Below are 14,444 nucleotides of genomic sequence, written 5' to 3'. Positions count from 1 at the left end.
TAAGTGTTTAAGAGTAAGTATTTAGGTTTAATTGTGTAAGTTTAAGTGTAAAAGTATGTAAGTGTGTCAATATTTAAGTAAGTGTGAAAGTATGAAAGTGTAATTGCGTAAGTATGTAAGTGTGCAAGTATATAACTAAGTGTGTAAGTATTTAGGTTTAAGTGTGTAGGTATGCAAGTCTAAGTGTGTTAGTATGTACTGTAAGTAAGTGTAACTGTGTACGTATTTAAGTGTAAGTGTGTAAGTATGTAAGTGTGTAAGGGTAACTGTGCAAGTATATAAGTGTGCTAATATGTAACTGTAAGTGTGTAAGTGTGTGTTTGTAAGTGTGTAAGTATGTAAGTGTAAATATTTAGGTGTAAGTGTGGAGGTGTGTTAGTATGTGCTGTAACTAATTGCAACTGTGTAAGTATATAACTGTAAGTGTGTAAGCATGTAAGTATTTAGGTTTAAGTGTGTAAGTATGCAAGTCTAAGTGTGCTAGTTTGTGCTGTAAGTAAGTGAAACTGTGTACATATGAAAGTGTGTAAATATTTAAGTGTAAGTATGTAAGTAAGTGTGTAAGTATGTAAGTATAACCGCGTAAGTATATAAGTGTGCAAGGATGTAAGTGTAAGTGTTTAAGCATGTAAGTGTATACTTTTAAGTGTGTAAGTATGTAAGTGTAAGTATTTAGGTGTAAGTAATTAGGTGGAAGTGTGTTAGTATGTGCTGCAAGTAACTGCAACTGTGTAAGTATGAAACTGTAAGTGTGTAAGCATGTAAGTGTGTATTTGTAAGTGAGTAAGCATGTAAGTGTGTATTTTTAAGTGTGTAAGTATGTAAGTTTAAGTGTTTAAGAGTAAGTATTTAGGTTTAATTGTGTAAGTTTAAGTGTAAAAGTATGTAAGTGTGTCAATATTTAAGTAAGTGTGTAAGTATGAAAGTGTAATTGCGTAAGTATGTAAGTGTGCAAGTATATAACTAAGTGTGTAAGTGTAAGTATTTAGGTTTAAGTGTGTAAGTATGCAAGTCTAAGTGTGTTAGTATGTACTGTAAGTAAGTGTAACTGTGTACGTATTTAAGTGTAAGTGTGAAAGTATGTAAGTGTGTAAGGGTAACTGTGCAAGTATATAAGTGTGCTAATATGTAACTGTAAGTGTGTAAGTGTGTGTTTCTAAGTGTGTAAGTATGTAAGTGTAAATATTTAGGTGTAAGTGTGGAGGTGTGTTAGTATGTGCTGTAACTAATTGCAACTGGGTAAGTATGTAACTGTAAGTGTGTAAGCATGTAAGTATTTAGGTTTAAGTGTGTAAGTATGCAAGTCTAAGTGTGTTAGTTTGTGCTGTAAGTAAGTGAAACTGTGTACATATGAAAGTGTGTAAATATTTAAGTGTAAGTATGTAAGTAAGTGTGTAAGTATGTAAGTATAACTGCGTACGTATATAAGTGTGCAAGGATGTAAGTGTAAGTGTTTAAGCATGTAAGTGTATATTTTTAAGTGTGTAAGTATGTAAGTGTAAGTATTTAGGTGTAAGTATTTAGGTGGAAGTGTGTTAGTATGTGCTGCAAGTAACTGCAACTGTGTAAGTATGAAACTGTAAGTGTGTAAGCATGTAAGTGTGTATTTGTAAGTGAGTAAGCATGTAAGTGTGTATTTTTAAGTCTGTAAGTATGTAAGTTTAAGTGTTTAAGAGTAAGTATTTAGGTTTATTTGTGTAAGTTTAAGTGTAAAAGTATGTAAGTGTAAGTGTGTTAGCATGTGCTGTAAGTATAAGTGTGTAACTATGTAAGTATGGAGTTTGTAAGTATGTAAGTATGCAAGTGTGTATTTGTAGGTATGTATGTGTGTAAGTGTGTAAGTGTGTAAGCGTAAGTGTGTTAGTATGTACTGTAAGTAAGTGAAAGTGTGTACGTATGTAAGTGTGCAAGTATGTAAGTGTGTTGGTATGTACTGTAATTAAGTGTGTAAGTAATTAAAAGGAAATTATGTAAATAAGTGTGCATGTAAGTTATGTAAGTGTGTTAGTACGTAAGTGTGCAGGTATGTCAGTGTGCAAGTATGTAAGTGTGTTGGTACGTACTGTAAGTAAGTGTAAGTGTGTTGGTATGCACTCTAAGTGTAAGTGTGCAAGTATGTAAGTGTTGTATTATGTACTGTAAGTAAGTGTAAGTGTGTAAGTATGTAAGTGTAAGTGTGCAAGTATGTAAGTGTAAATGTGTTGGTATGCAGTGTAAGTGTAAGTGTGCAAGTATGTAAGTGTAAGTGTTTTATTATGTACTGTAAGTAAGTCAAAGTGTGTAATTATGTAAGTGTAAGTATGTTAGTGGAAGTGTGCAAGTATGTAAGTGTAAGTGTGTTGGTATGTACTGTAAGTATGTGTAAGTAATCCAAGGGAATGTATGTAAGTGTGCAAGTATGTAAGTGTAAGTGTGTTAGTATGTAAGTGTGCAAGTATGTAAGTGTGCAAGAATGTAAGTGTGTTGGTATATACTGTAAGTAAGTGTAAGCGTGTAAGTATGTAAGTGTGTTGACATGTACTGTAAGTAAGTGTAAGTGTGCAAGTATGTGTCAGTATGTAAGTGTGCAAGTATGTAAGTGTAAGTGTTTTATTATGTACTGTAAGTAAGTGTAAGTGTGCAAGTATGTAAGTGTAAGTGTGTTATGTACTGTCAGTAAGTCAAAGTGTGTAAGTGTAAGTGTGCAAGTATGTAAGTGTAAGTGTGTTGGTATGTACTGTAAGTAAGTGTAAGTGTGTAAGTAATTAAAGGGAAAGTATGTAAGTGTGCAAGTATGTAAGTGTAAGTGTGCCAGTATGTAAGTGTGCAAGTATGTAAGTGTAAGTGTGTTATGTACTGTAAGTAAGTCAAAGTGTGTAAGTGTAAGTGTAAGTGTGCAAGTATGTAAGTGTAAGTGTGTTGGTATGTACTGTAAGTAAGTGTAAGTGTGTAAGTAATTAAAGGGAAAGTATGTATGTATGTAAGTGTGCAAGTATGTTAGTGTAAGTGTGTTAGTATGTAAGTGTGCAAGTATGTAAGTGTGCAATAATGTAAGTGTGTTGGTATATACTGTAAGTGTAAGTGTGTAAGTATGTAAGTGTGTTGACATGTACTGTAAGTAAGTGTAAGTGTGTAAGTATGTAAGTGTGTTGGCATGTACTGTAAGTAAGTGTAAGTGTGTAAGTATGTAAGTGTGTTGGCATGTACTGTAAGTAAGTGTAAGTGTGCAAGTATGTAAGTGTAAGTGTGTTATGTACTGTAAGTAAGTCAAAGTATGTAAGTGTAAGTGTGCAAGTATGTAAGTGTAAGTGTGTTGGTATGTACTGTAAGTAAGTGTAAGTGTGTAAGTAATTAAAGGGAAAGTATGTAAGTAAGTGTGCAAGTATGTAAGTGTAAGTGTGCTAGTATGTAAGTGTACAAGTATGTAAGTGTGCAAGAATGTAAGTGTGTTGGTATATACTGTAAGTAAGTGTAAGCGTGTAAGTATGTAAGTGTGTTGACATGTACTGTAAGTAAGTGTAAGTGTGTAAGTATGTAAGTGTGTTGGCATGTACTGTAAGTAAGTGTAAGTGTGTAAGTGTGCAAGTATGTAAGTGTAAGTGTGTCATGTACTGTAAGTAAGTCAAAGTATGTAAGTGTAAGTGTGCAAGTATGTAAGTGTAAGTGTGTTGGTATGTACTGTAAGTAAGTGTAAGTGTGTAAGTAATTAAAGGGAAAGTATGTAAGTAAGTGTGCAAGTATGTAAGTGTAAGTGTGCTAGTATGTAAGTGTGCAAGTATGTATGTGTGTTGGGATGTACTGTAAGTAAGTGTGCAAGTATGTAGGTGTGTTGGTATGTACTGTAAGTAAGTGTAAGCGTGTAAGTATGTAAGTGTAAGTATGTTAGTGGAAGTGTGCAAGTATGTAAGTGTAAGTGTGTTGGTATGTACTGTAAGTACGTGTAAGTAATTCAAGGGAACGTATGTAAGTAAGTGTGCAAGTATGTAAGTGTAAGTGTGCAAGTATGTAAGTGTGCAATAATGTAAGTGTGTTGGTATATACTGTAAGTAAGTGTAAGCGTGTAAGTATGTAAGTGTGTTGACATGTACTGTAAGTAAGTGTAAGTGTGTAAGTATGTGTCAGTATATAAGTGTGCAAGTATGTAAGTGTAAGTGTTTTATTATGTACTGTAAGTAAGTGCAAGTGTGTAAGTATGTAAGTGTAAGTGTGTTATGTACTTTAAGTAAGTCAAAGTGTGTAAGTGTAAGTGTGCAAGTATGTAAGTGTAAGTGTGCAAGTATGTAAGTGTAAGTGTGCAAGTATGTAAGTGTACGTGTGTTGGTATGTACTGTAAGTAAATGTAAGTGTGTAAGTAATTAAAGGGGAAGTATGTAAGTAAGTGTGCAAGTATGTAAGTGTAAGTGTGCTAGTATGTAAGTGTGCAAGTTTGTAGGTGTGTTGGTATGTACTGTAAGTAAGTGTAAGTATGTAGGTGTAAGTGTGCAAGTATGTAAGTGTGTTGGTATGTAATGTAAGTAAGTGTAAGTGTGCAAGTATGTAAGTGTAAGTGTGTTGGTATGTAATGAATGTAAGTGTAAGTGTGTTGGTATGTAATGTAAGTAAGTGTCAGTGTGCAAGTATGTAAGTGTAAGTGTGTTGGTATGTAATGTAAGTAAGTGTCAGTGTGCAAGTATGTAAGTGTGTTGGTATGTAATGTAAGTAAGTGTAAGTGTGCAAGTATGTAAGTGTAAGTGTGTTGGTATGTAATGAATGTAAGTGTAAGTGTGTTGGTATGTAATGTAAGTAAGTGTAAGTGTGCAAGTATGTAAGTGTAAGTGTGTTGGTATGTAATGAATGTAAGTGTAAGTGTGTTGGTATGTAATGTAAGTAAGTGTCAGTGTGCAAGTATGTAAGTGTAATTGTGTTGGTATATACTGTAAGTGAGTGTAATTGTGTAAGTCTGTAGGTGTAAGTGTGTAAGTGGAAGTATGTAAGTGTGAGAATTGAAAAACAAATGGATGGAATATTTTCCATCTTTAAGAGAATATGTTGGTTAATAAAAGTCAACATTACTCTTGTATGTCAACTGTAATGACATTTTCTTAATCACAACCTAAAAAGTTGCTCTAAAGTCCACCAAACCAACAACATTCTACTTTGTGAAACCATTAACTTCATATCCAAACTCTTCATCGCTGTAATTGTGCTCGACATAACATATCTCCCCAAAGTGTGCTTACGGAGCGTTCAAAGTGTACTCAGCGCGAGGACGTCTTCGGCGGGCCCGTGGATTCTGCAACCCGACAAATTCCCTCTTATTTCCGAGGAAAGCCACGCTGGGAAAATTGCACTTCCACATCATCCATTCCCCCGCAGATGGGCCGCCAAGCCTCGGCCACACTTAATCAGGGAAAGGGCACACCTCCGAGTAGCCCATCTTTTGTAACGGCATTACAACGCGCGGGGAAGATTTAGCCATCCCTTAATGCGCCCCAGTCTTCTGCATAAAAGTATATACAAAGGTTAATATTGCAATAATATGTTCCTGGAGGGCATTGTAATCATTATCTCTCTGCTGGTATCAATTAGAAGCACTTTACTGCAGGTAATGACTAAGAATCCGCTGCAAAATGACATTATTATTATTATCCTCATCCATAATTTCAGAGTGGATACACAAGGAAAAAAGGGAAGCGTAAGTTCAACGAAAGGTGGTCTTAAAAAGTGAGAGGACTTCAGGAAGGAAACTCAGTTCACCCTCAGTGTGTGTGTGTGCGTGTTCTTGTATTTCTACCCTTCTTGAGACATCAACAAGGAAAAGTAGCTTCCATATGAGGAGGTGTGAACAAGTGATGACATAAGTCATGGTCCCAATACAGAAAACCATTGCATCTAATAGAGAATGTCTCATTTGCACCCCCTGGTGGTGACATCTATCAAAATGAGGGTGTTTCGGTTTTAAAAGTGCTCCCCCTATGGTCAACATATGAAATAGCAAGTGTGTGTTAGAAATTGAAATGCGCCCCCTTTGGCCAAAATTAATTAAACAAATAAAATAAATATGTATATAGAGACATATTGTAATAACTTGAAGTAAATAATGAAGATTAAAAAGCAATTACAAACAAAAAAAACGAACAAAATAAAAAACTAAAAGCAGTCTTTTACTACGGAGCCCCTAAAGGGACATGGGGGAATTTTGTTTTTTATACTTTTTTCTTTTTTTTTTTTTTTTTAGACACGAGAAAGTTTTTTGTGCGCAAGAGATACATGTCTAAAAAAAATTTAAATGTTTTTTTTTTTTTTTTTAAACTTTATAAAAAGTTTCTCGTGCGTATGACATACATGTCTAAAAAAATACAAAAATAAATAAAAACAATTATAAAAAATTGTTTTCCCCCATGTCCCTTTAGGGCTCTGTATTTTTCTCACAATGTGTCGACTTTTTTCTTATAAAATTGGGAACAAATTCTCATATGTTTCCTGTTTCTGTAATATTGCAATATTTTCTCGCAAAATTATTACTTTTTCATGCAAAATGGCGACATTTGTCATATAAAATTCTGACTTGCCCATCTTTATTGCTGTTCTTGTAAAATAGTGAAATTTTGTGTGTAAAATCATGACTTTTGTCATGATTTTGCCGAGTGAAATTCCGAATGCAGCTGGGATAGGCTCCAGCACCCCCCTGCTACCCCAAAAAGGGACAAGCGGTAGAAAATGGATGGATGGAATTCCGATTATTATTATTATAATATTGCCACCATTTTTAAGTTTTCTTTAAAAAATGTGACTTTTGTCGAGTAAAATTACGACTCTTTTCATAAAGTTGCCAAAATGTTAAGCTTTTTTGTAAAATTGCGACTGTTATTGAGTAAAATTCCAACTTTTATCATAACATTGCAGAAATGTTCCGTTTTTGTTGTAACTTTTTGACTTGCGTTGAGTAAAATGACAAATTTTATTATAATACTGTTTACCATTTTTTTTGCTGTTCTTGTAAAATAGTGAAATTTTTTTAGTAAAAATGATGACTTTTGTCATAATTTTGCCGAGTAAAATTCCGATTATTATTATAATATTGCCAACATTTTAGAGTTTTCTTATAAAATTGTGACTTGTCCAGTAAAATTACGACTCTTTTCATAAAATTGCCAAAATGTTTAGCTTTTCATGTAAAATTGTGACTGTTATTGAGTAAAATTCCAACTTTTATCATAACATTGGACAAATGTTCAGTTTTTCTTGTAAAATTTTGAATTGCGTTAAGTAAAATTACGACTTTTATTATAACACTGCCAAAATTGCCAAAAAAAATTTTAGACACGAGAAAGTTTCTTGTGCGCACGAGATACATGTCTAAAAAAAAAAAAAAAAAATTTTTTTTTTTTTTTTATAACTTTATAAAAAGTTTCTCGTGCGCATGAGATACATGTCTAAAAAAATACAAAAATAAATAAAAACAATTATAAAAAAATTGTTTTCCCCCATGTTCTGACTTTTGTCACAATATTGCCCATTTTTTTGCTGTTCTTGTAAAATAGTGAAATTTTGTGTGTAAAATTATGACTTTTGTCATGATTTTGCCGAGTGAAATTCCGAATGCAGCTGAGATAGGCTCCAGCACCCCCCTGCTACCCCAAAAAGGGACAAGCGGTAGAAAATGAATGGATGGAATTCCGATTATTATTATTATAATATTGCCACCATTTTTAAGTTTTCTTATAACATTGTGACTTTTGTCGAGTAAAATTACTACTCTTTTCCGAAAGTTGCCAACATTTTAAGATTTTCTTGTAAAATTGCGACTGTTATTGAGTAAAATTCCAACTTTTATCATAACATTGCACAAATGTTCAGTTTTTCTTGTAAAATTTTGACTTGCGTAGAGTAAAATGACAAATTTTATTATAATACTGTTTACCATTTTTTTGGCTGTTCTTGTAAAATAGTGAAATTTTTTGAGTAAAATGATGACTTTTGTCATGATTTTGCAGAGTAAAATTCTGACTATTATAATATTGCCAAAATTTTACAATTTTCTTATAAAATTGTGACTTTTGTCGAGAAAAATTACGAGTCTTTTCATAAAGTTGCCAAAATGTTAAGCTTTTTTGTAAAATTGCAACTGTTATTGAGTAAAATTCCAAATTTTATCATAACATTGCACAAATGTTCCGTTTTTCTTGTAACTTTTTGACTTGCGTTGAGTAAAATGACGACTTTTATTACAATACCGTTTACCATTTTTTTTGCTGTTCTTGTAAAATAGTGACATTTTTTGAGTAAAATGATGACTTTTGTCATGATTTTGCAGAGTAAAATTCTGACTATTATAATATTGCCAAAATTTTACAATTTTCTTATAAAATTGTGACTTTTGTCGAGAAAAATTACGAGTCTTTTCATAAAGTTGCCAAAATGTTAAGCTTTTTTGTAAAATTGCAACTGTTATTGAGTAAAATTCCAAATTTTATCATAACATTGCACAAATGTTCCGTTTTTCTTGTAACTTTTTGACTTGCGTTGAGTAAAATGACGACTTTTATTACAATACCGTTTACCATTTTTTTTGCTGTTCTTGTAAAATAGTGACATTTTTTTAGTAAAATTATGACTTTTGTCATGATTTTGCCAAATAAAATTCAGACTATTATTATAATATTGCCAACATTTTACAGTTTTCTTATAAAATTGTGACTTTTGTCGAGTAAAACTACGACTGTTTTCATAAAATTGCCAACATTTTAAGCTTTTCTTGTAAAATTGCGACTGTTATTGAGTAAAATTCCAACTTTTATCATAACATTGCACAAATGTTTCGTTTTTCTTGTAAAATTTTGACTTGCATAAAGTAAAATGACAACTTTTATTACAATACTGTTTATCATTTTTTTTTGCTGTTTTTGTAAAATAGTGACATTTTTTGAGTAAAAGAATGACTTCTGTCATGATTTTGCCAAGTAAAATTCAGATTATTATTATGATATTGCCAACATTGTACAGTTTTCTTATAAAATTGTGACTTTTGTCGAGTAAAATTACGACTCTTTCCATAACATTGCCAAAATGTTAAAGCATTTCATGTAAAATTGCGATTGTTATTGAGTAAAATTCCAACTTTTATCATAATATTGCACAAATGTAAAATTTTTCTTGTAACATTTTGACTTGCGTTGAGTAAAATTACAAATTTTATTATAACACTGCCAAAATTCTAAGTTTTTCTTGTGAAATTGCGACCTTTTTCTTGTGAAATTGCGACCTTTTTCTTGTGAAACGCCAACTAATTTTTCACAGCAAGCTTTTTTATATTTGCATAGTATGTATATATTATTAATGTTGTAAATACACATCTTTATATATCTAGAAAGGGTGGTCCTAAAGAGGTAGGCATTATACGGAGGTCTCAAGAAGGTAACAAATACACGAGTGTGTGTGTGTGTGTGTGCACGTGCACGCTCACATGCACGTGCGCAGCTCCTTTCAAAGGAGCCTAATAATACACAAATAAAAATGTGCTTCCTCTTATTCATGCCTTCACTGTGTGTGTGTGAGTGTGTGTGTGTGTGTCCCACTTTCCTCAAAGCAGCTTGTGTGCACGTGTGTGTGTGTGTGTGTGTGTGTGTGTGTGTGTGTGTGTGTGTGTGTGTGTGTGTTGGGGGGGGGTTAGGGGAAGTGTTCAAAAACAACCTGGCAACAAATATTTGCATTCCTCAAAGCAAGCACACTATTGTTCTTTGCTCTCTTTGCCGCGGAGAAAGTTGCAAAAGCTGCGAGTTTGTGACCTTTGCGTTCATCTCCCAGCGTTCCTAACGAGCACTCTGACCCCGCCCACACACACACACACACACATTAAATACTTGAATAATTGACTGATTTTTAAAAAAATGCATCAGGTCAAACACAAACACACACACATTTCTAGATTGAAAAAGCACACACGGTAACGAGCGTGCGCGGCGGCGGCGGCGTCCTTTAATTGGCCGCCGCTGACATCCATCACGCGGTTGTCATGGCGCTGACCTTTCAGCGTGGGCTATTCATAACCAGGAAGTTCTGCGCCGCCTACGCGCGGTCACGCCCTCCCCCCCGTCACCCACCGTTAGCATAACGCGTTGACTCCGCCCCCTTTGGGCCCCTTTTGTGCGCTAGGTGTCACAGATGGACGGATGGCCCTTGGCTACCCGCTGAGGGATCTGGCAACCACACAACCGTGTGGCCTGACGACAGCCGCTTCCTCAAACTGTGACGTTTGTTGACTCAACTGCAGAGAGTAGCAGGCACTTCTGTGACACTAGTACCAATCACTTCCTGTACGGACTTCCCCTTGAACCAATAATAGGTCCACTTGCTGGCCATGGCCGCCACTCCAAAGTAGGGTCGTACGGTACCAGTAAAGTACCGCGATACTAATGAATCATATTCGGTACTATACCATCTCTAAAAAGTACCTGACCCCGGCCCCCCTTTTTCTTTCTTTTTTTTTTTAAAGGCATGACGGCGCGTCGTCACGTCGTGACATTGCCGGATTTAGGAGCAGAGGAGCATGTTCAGCAGCGCACACGCACGGAGTACTTACAAGCAGACACAGTGTGTAAAGGTGAAGATAAAGGTGAAGTTATAACTACGGAGCCCCTAAAGGGACACGGGGGAAAAAATGTTTTTATAATTTATTTATTTAATTTTTTAGACATGTATCTCGTGCGCACGAGATACATGTCTAAAAAAAAATTAAATAAAATAAAATGTAAGAATTTTTTTTGTATAAAGTTATATAAAAAAAAAAAAAAGATATATATTTTTTTAGACATTATCTCGTGCGCACGAGATACAATTTAGAATTGTTTTTTTATATAAAGTTATAAAAAAAAAATGTATAATTTTTTTTTAATTTTTTTTTAAGAACTTTATAAAAAGTTTCTTGTGTGCACAAGAAAGTTTCTCGTGCGCACGAGATACATGTCTAAAAAAAAATTAAATAAAATAAAATTTAAGAATTTTTTTTGTATTAAGTTATATAAAAAAAAATGCATCATTTTTTTTTAGACATTATCTTGTGTGTACGAGATACAATTTAGAATTTATTTTTTTTATATAAAGTTATAAAAAAAAAATTATAATTTTTTTAATTGTTTTTTTTTTATAACTTTATACAAAGTTTCTTGTGCGCACAAGATAGTTTCTCGTGCGCACGAGATACATGTCTAAAAAAAAAAAAAAAAATTTAAGAATTTTTTTTGTATAAAGTTATATATAAAAAAAAAATGCATCATTTTTTTTAGACATTATTTTGTGCGCACGAGATACAATTTAGAATTTTTTTTTTTATATAAAGTTATAAAAAAAAAAGTATAATTTTTTTAATTTTTTTTTTTAGAACTTTATAAAAAGTTTCTTGTGCGCACAAGATAGTTTCTCGTGCGCAAGAGATACATGTCTAAAAAAATAAAAAATAAAAATTTAAAAATTTAAAAAAAATAATTCCCCCATGTCCCTTTAGGGGCTCCATCACTGAAACGCATTTTTCCTTTTTTAAAAAAAAAAGTATTTTACTTTTATAAACTCAGGAAATGTGTCACATACGGAATTAAATTATGACCAATGTATGATCCTGTGACTACTTGGTATCGATCGCTACCCAAATGTGTGGTATCATCCAAAACTAATGTAAAGTATCAAACAAGAGAAGAATAAGTGATTATTACATTGTAACAGAAGTGTAGATAGAACATGTTGAAAGAGAAAGTAAGCAGTAGGGTTGTACGGTATACCGGTACTGGTATAGTATCGTGGTACTAATGAATCAAAAACGGTACTATACTGTATTTGAAAAGTACCTTTTCCCGGGCATGACGGCGCGTCGTCATTGCTGGTTTGGCGAGCAGAGGAGCATGTTCGGCAGCGCACAATCACAGAGTACTTACAAGCAGACACAGTGTGTAGACAGAAAAGGGAGAACGGACGCATTTTGGCTTAAAAACTAACGATTAAGGTGAAGTTATAACACTGAAACGCCCTCCACATCCACTGTAATGATACCAAGTAGAAGAGCGTATCTAGTCGATACTATGATTACATCAGCATTTCTTCAGCATCACATCTTTTTTCCTTTAAAAAAAAATGTATATTACGTTTATAAACTCAGGAAATATGTCACATGCGGACTTTAAGTTATGACCACTGTATGATCCTGCATGACTTGGTATCGGAACGATGCCCAAATTTGTGGTATCATCCAAAACTAATGTAAAGTATCAAAGAAGAGAAGAATAATTGATTATTACATTTGAACAGAAGTGTAGAGAGAACATGTTAAAAGAGAAAGTAAGCAGATATTAACAGTAAATGAACAAGTAGATTAATAATGCATTTTCTACCACTTGTCCTTTACAATGTTGACAAAATAATAGGTAGATAAATGACACAACATGTTACTGCATATGTCAGCAGACTAATTAGGAGTCTTTGTTTGTTTACTTACTACTCAAAGACAAGTTGTCTAGTATGTTCACTATTTTATTTAAGGACAAACTTGCAATAATAAACATAAGTTTAAGATTTTTTGTTAAAATAAAGCCAATAATGAAATTTTTGTGGTTTATTTAGAAAAGTACCGAAAAGTTTCAAAATACATTTTTGTTACTGGTAGCAAAATATTGGTATCAAGACAACCCTATTCCAAAGTCAAGATCAAGGTCAAGGTCAAGTAAACGACAGCTCAAGCTGCCCCAAAGTGTTGTACAAGTTTGGTTAAGCAACATTTCAAAGATCGTCCAAAAGATTTTGAAAAAAAAAGAATAAAAACAGGTTTAAAAAAATATATAACATAAAATAGACTGGTAAAAACAGCTAAAATAAATAAAATAAAATATTTAGGACATTACCAAAATGTCTAAAAAAAAGTGTGTGTGACTATCAGTGGTACTTTAACTTTTAAATTTAGTGGGGAGGCTTGGAACTAAAATGTTTGCTTCAATGTTTATCGATCAATGTTTATTTATATAGCCCTAAATCACGAGTGTCTCAAAGGGCTGCACAAGCCACAACGACATCCCCCCCCCACCCCCCCTAGGGCGACCGGTGCAATGGACGTCGAGTGGATCTAGCATAATATTGTGAGAGTCCAGTCCATAGTGGATCTAACATGATAGTGTGAGAGTCCAGTCCATAGTGGATCTAACATGATAGTGTGAGAGTCCAGTCCATAGTGGATCTAACATAATAGTGAGAGTCCAGTCCATAGTGGATCTAACATGATAGTGTGAGAGTCAAGTCCATAGTGGATCTAACATGATAGTGTGAGAGTCCAGTCCATAGTGGATCTAACATAATAGTGAGAGTCCAGTCCATAGTGGATCTAACATAATAGTGAGAGTCCAGTCCATAGTGGATCTAGCATAATATTGTGAGAGTCCAGTCCATAGTGGATCTAACATGATAGTGTGAGAGTCCAGTCCATAGTGGATCTAACATAATAGTGAGAGTCCAGTCCATAGTGGATCTAACATAATAGTGAGAGTCCAGTCCATAGTGGATCTAGCATAATATTGTGAGAGTCCAGTCCATAGTGGATCTAACATGATAGTGTGAGAGTCCAGTCCATAGTGGATCTAACATGATAGTGTGAGAGTCCAGTCCATAGTGGATCTAACATAATAGTGAGAGTCCAGTCCATAGTGGATCTAACATGATAGTGTGAGAGTCAAGTCCATAGTGGATCTAACATGATAGTGTGAGAGTCCAGTCCATAGTGGATCTAACATAATAGTGAGAGTCCAGTCCATAGTGGATCTAACATAATAGTGAGAGTCCAGTCCATAGTGGATCTAACATGATAGTGAGAGTCCAGTCCATAGTGGATCTAACATGATAGTGAGAGTCCAGTCCATAGTGGATCTAACATAATAGTGAGAGATTCCAGTCCATAGTGGATCTAACATAATATTCTGAGTCCAGTCCATAGTGGATCTAACATAATAGTGAGAGTCAAGTCCATAGTGGATCTAACATAATAGTGTGAGAATCCAGTCCATGGTGGATCTAACATAATAGTGAGAGTCCAGTCCATAGTGGATCTAACATAATAGTGATAGATTCCAGTGCATAGTGGATCTAACATAATATTCTGAGTCCAGTCCATAGTGGATCTAACATAATATTCTGAGTCCAGTCCATAGTGGATCTAACATAATAGTGAGAGTCCAGTCCATAGTGGATCTAACATAATAGTGTGAGAATCCAGTCCATGGTGGATCCAACATAATAGTGAGAGTCCAGTCCATAGTGGATCTAACATAATAGTGAGAGTCCAGTCCATAGTGGATCTAACATAATAGTGAGAGATTCCAGTCCATAGTGGATATAACATAATATTCTGAGTCCAGTCCATAGTGGATCTAACATAATAGTGAGAGTCAAGTCCATAGTGGATCTAACATAATAGTGTGAGAATCCAGTCCATGGTGGATCTAACATAATAGTGA

Source organism: Entelurus aequoreus, linkage group LG02 (genome assembly GCF_033978785.1).
Source record: "Entelurus aequoreus isolate RoL-2023_Sb linkage group LG02, RoL_Eaeq_v1.1, whole genome shotgun sequence".
Taxonomy (NCBI): Eukaryota; Metazoa; Chordata; class Actinopteri; order Syngnathiformes; family Syngnathidae; genus Entelurus; species Entelurus aequoreus.
The sequence above is the reverse complement of the archived record's forward strand: the minus strand, read 5'-3'. Positions refer to the sequence as shown.